Below are 5331 nucleotides of genomic sequence, written 5' to 3' on the forward strand. Positions count from 1 at the left end.
AAAAAAAAAAAAATGCATTGACCTATGTCACTTTAGTTTTGTGTATTTCACTGTACATAAATTATATTCCAATAAGATGCATTTTAAAAAAAAGATCTGAGGCTCTGGAGCCAGGCTTGGCTGGGACTGAATCCAAACAGCTAATTTGATATGTAACCTTGGTTTAGTCACTCATTGGGTTGTGGTAAACCTGGCACACAGAAAGTACTCAGTAAAATGTTAGCTAATAAATGTTAGATATTAATATATACCAACAGTTGCTGTTATAGATTCCAACTCATGGAGACACCACGTATGTTAGAGTAGAACTGTGCTCCATGGGGTTTTAAATGTTGATTTTTCAGAATATCAGCCTTTTCTTCCAAGAAGCATCTGGGTAAACTTGAACTTCCAATCTTTCAGTTAGCAGCTGAGTACATTAACTGCTTGTACCATCCAGGGACTCCCATAGATACATACACATGGGGGAAAAATATCTTTGGAAAGAGATATCCAAAAAATGAGTAGTAGGATTAATTTCAAGGTCTATGCTGAAGCACAACATTGTCTGTGATAGGATAACATCTGTACAACTAAAAAGAAGATCAGTGAAAAGGCTAGGCTTATTGGTCTGATAGAGACTTGTGAAAACCCTGAGACTATGGCCCTTAGTCACCTTCAGGCCCAGAATGGAACTCCACCTCCTCAACACCCACCCCATCTACCCCACCCCCACCCCAGCTCAATAGACAGATCTATGAGGTGAACAATAACACCAGAGATGTAAGCACTCTTTAGAACAAACCATAAAAGATTAAATAGGCAGCATTTGCCCAGGATAATGCTCAGAAGGCAGGAATGGATAGGAATGAAGGACAAAGGGAAATGGTAAACACAGGGGGGAAGTGAGAAAATTGCTGTTACATTTTGGGGACTGCAATCAATGTCACGAAATAAAATGTGTATGAGCTGTTGTTTACTCTGTAAACTGTTATCCAAATCACAATAAAAAGGGAAAAAAGATACCAGTTAATATGACTATTATTCAAATTTTGTACAAACCACTACTGCCAGAATTGAAGAAATTTAAGATTATTACCAACTTTTGCAGTCTGAAATTGATCAAACATACAATCAAGGTGCATTGATAATTATTGGTGATTGGAATGTGAAAGTTGGAAACAAAAAAGCAGCATTGGTAATTGAAAAATATGACCTTTGTGGCAGAAATGACATTGGATATCTCATTATAAAATTCTGTGAGACCAATGACCTATTCACTGGAAATACCTTTTTTCAACAACATAAATTGTGACTATACCTGTGGATCTCACCAGATGGAATACACAAGAATTAAATTAAATTAACTACATCTGTGAAAAGTGATGATGAAGAAGCTCAACATCATCAGTTAGAACAAGGCCAGGGGTTGACTATGAAACAGACCATCAATTATTCGTATTCAAGTTCAAGTTGAAGCAAAATAAAATGAAAATAAGTCCACATGAGCCAAAGTACGACCTTTAGTATATCCTGTCTGAATTTAAAGATCAGCTCAGGAATATTTTTGACACATTGAATACTAATGACCAAAGACCAGATGAATTGTGGCATGGTGTCAAGGACATCATACATGAAGAAAGCAAAAGGTCCACAAAAAGACAGGAAAGAAAGAAAACACCAAAATGGATGTCAGAAAGACTCTGAAACTGCTTTTGAACATAGAGTAGCTAAAATGAAAGAAGAAATGATGAAGTAAAAGAGTGGAACAGAAGATTTCAAAGGGCAGCTGAAAAAGGCAAAGTATTATAATGAAAACTAAAGGAGAAGAACATGTTCCACATCTCTCAAGCTGAAAGAACTGAAGAAAAATTCAAGCCTTAAATTGCAATAGTGAAGTATTCTATGGGTGAAATATTGGATGATACAGGAAGCAGCAAAAAAGATAGAAGGAATACACAGAGTCATTGTACCAAAAAGATTGGTTGACATTCAACCAATTTAGAAGGTAGCATATGATCAAGAACCAATGTCACTGAAGAAAGAAATCCAAGCTACACTGAAGACATTGGCAAAAAAAAAAAAAAAAAAAAAAGACAAGAATTGATGCAATACCAACTGAGATGTTTCAACAAATGGATGGAACTCTGGAAGTGCTCATTCGTCTATGCAAGGGTGGATTACCCCAGAGGCAGTCATTCAAAAAGAACAAGGGAATACTGTGTTATTTTAAAATCATGAAAGATGTGAGTCAGGTTTGTATGCTTTCACCATACTTATTCAATCTGTATGCTGAGCAAGTAATTCAAGAAGCTGGGCTATATGAAGAAGAACATGGCATCAGGATTGGAGGATTTGTATACAATCTGTAATATATGAATGACACAATGTTGCTTGATGAAAGCAAAGATGACTTGAAACACATACTGTTGAAGATAAAAGACTACAGTCTTCAGTATGGATTACATCTCAACATAAAGAAAACAAAAATCCTCACAACTAAACCAATAAGCAGCATCATAATAAATGGACAAAAGTTTGAAGTTGTCAAGGATTTCATTTTACAACCAATGTTCACAGAAACAGCCATCAAGAAATCAAATGATGTATTGCATTGGGCAAATCTTCTGCAAAAGACCTTTTAAAAGTGTTAAAAAGCAAAGATATCACTTTGAAGACTAAGGTGCATGTGATCCAATGCATGGTATCTTCAATTGACTCATATGCATATGAAAGTTGGACAATGAATTGTTCACTGAAGAATTGATGCCTTTGAAATATGGTGTTGGTGAAGGATATTGAATATACCATGGGCCGCCAGAAGAATGAAGAAATCTGTCTTGGAAGAAGTACAGCAAAAAACTGCTTAGAAGAGTGGATGGTGAGATTTTGTCTCACATATTTTGAATATGTTATCAGAAAGTACCAGTCCCTAGAGAAGGACATCATGTTTGGTAAAGTAGAAGGTCAGCATAAAAGAGAAAGACCCTCAATGATATAGATTGACACAGTGGCTGCAACAATTGTGAGGACGGTGCAGGACTGTGCTGTGTTTTGTTTTGTTATACATAGGGTTGCTATGAGTTGACTCATACGGCACTTAACAACAGCAGGATTATAAGCTTCTTTCCTCTACAGTTTTCTTTGTTTTCCAAATATTCTGTAATGAACATGTATTACTTTTACAATTAGAGAAAAACAATAGTATTTAACATCAAAAAATAACCTTTGCTGTTAATGAAAAAGAAAATGCAATACCTAAAGGGTCTGGGATGGATGTTTCATGAATGTATGATAGGACAGACATCTGTCTGCACATGGCTTTTAGGCAAGAGCCTGACATGAGTTGAAGGTGATAACTGAGGCAACAGTGTTTCAGGGTTGGAGAGGAGAAAGGAAGAGAGCTTAAGTGTAGGTCTGAGCAATTAGCTTTGGACAGGACATCTTTTACTATGAGAGTAGAGGAAAAGCTTGTGAGTAGGTATATACGCAATAAAATGTTGATGTAGAGGTAGAGGCTGGCAAAGTTCGTGACTGAGAGTTTTGATATTAATCACTGAAGCCAGCAAGGCCATCTGCTGAAAACGGGAGAATTTGAGTGAAGGAGTGAATGAGTGAAGAAGGGAACTGAGGCACAGAGCCATTGCCAAATAGCCCCAAGGGTCCAGTTTTGTCTGGAGACCATGACTCTGCCATGGCCCTCAGTTGAGAACCTGTGATTTCCTCTAGCAAGTTTCAGTAGCCCTGGAGTAGAAGCAGAGGGGAAGCCAGGATTGATCCACTGCTGATGATCTGTATAGCAGATGTGACAGGAAGATCAGGAAGGTTGGATGCCGAGAATGCTGAAGGATATGCCATAGGGTGCAGGCAGGATATGGAAGAAAAACATTCCAGGAGATTCACTGCCTTAGTTGTCAATGGAAGGGTAGAATCATTAGAGATCATTAAAACATTAAAGAATGGGTATGGTGGATTAAGCTCTCTGGAGGATCTAGTCATTTCCAAATAGCTAGGCAAATGTCTGATTATATCTACACATGAACTCAGGCTACAGTGAATGGGACCAGATTCCATTGGAACTTTTATTGTCAAATGGGTCACATCTGGGAGAACTGCCATTAAACAGAAATGTTTCCAAACAGGGATTACAGGTGCTTCCCCTCCAGTAAATTAAATCCCTAATTGCATGAGTAAAGGAAGCACATGTTCACTCATACATAGACAGAATATAATACTGGCCACTAATCAAAAATGGTCAGGAAGTCAGACTTCAAGGCAAGCTCTCTGTCCTGAAACGACTCTTTCATGATCAGATTCCACAGGTATACAAAAGAAAAGTCGTAGACAGACCTTTTGCAGATTTCTGAACGCAGAAGCCATGAGGTTCTCAGAGAGCAACTGAAAAATAGGATGAATTCATATCTGAATAAGTGGATAAGCAAATCTGAGCTGGACTTGGAAGCCTCAGTAGGATTTCTGTAAGTGAGAGGGAGAAGGAGCAGAAATCACATGGGAAGTAAATGAATCAAAGAACCAGAGCAAGCCATAAGCAAGTGTAGTGGAACGGTGGGTACATCAACCTATAACTAGAAGTTACATGTTGGGGGGAGGAGAGGAGAAAGGGAATGGATATTGGGAGAAAATCTCTCTCTCTCTCTCTCTCTTTTTTGTTCCCAATTGTGATTTGAGTGAAAGTTTACAGAGTAAATTCATTTTCCATACAAAGTTCATATACATTTTGTTTCATGACATTGATAGCAATCTCGATAATGTAATGGCTCTCTTCTCACTTCCTCCCTGTGGTTACCTTTTCCCTGTGTTCTTTCTTCGTATGCATTCTTGCCCTCTGAGCTATCTCCCTGTACAAATACTGCCCTTCTGATCTCCCATCCGGAGAAAATCTTTTAAAGAAACAATGACTCTTTAAATGTTGTTATGAGTCTGAATCGACAGAATGATCGCAGAAGACAGAGTAGATCCACCCCATAGGGTTTCTTACACTGCAATCTTGATGGGAGTGGATCACCAGGTCTTTTGTCCCACATAGTGGCTGGTGGGTTTGAACTGCTGACCTTTCAGTTAGCAGCCAAGTGCTTACCATTGCTCCTTGATTATATAAATAAAAATATTGAAATTATGCATTAAAAAACTTCCTTTAATTCCTTCAAAAGTTGGAATTAGAAACACCATTTGACCCAGCCATTCAATTACTAGGTACATACCCTAAAGAAGTGAGCGCCATGACATGAACAGATATATGCACACCCATGTTCATCTCAGCACTATTTACAATAGCCAAAAGATGGAAACAACCTAGGTGTCCATCAACTGAGGAATGGATATCCAAACTAT

The sequence above is a fragment of the Orycteropus afer genome, unplaced genomic scaffold (genome assembly GCF_000298275.1).
Source record: "Orycteropus afer afer isolate SDZICR_OR568_19922 unplaced genomic scaffold, OryAfe1.0 scaffold00013, whole genome shotgun sequence".
Lineage (NCBI taxonomy): Eukaryota > Metazoa > Chordata > Mammalia > Tubulidentata > Orycteropodidae > Orycteropus > Orycteropus afer.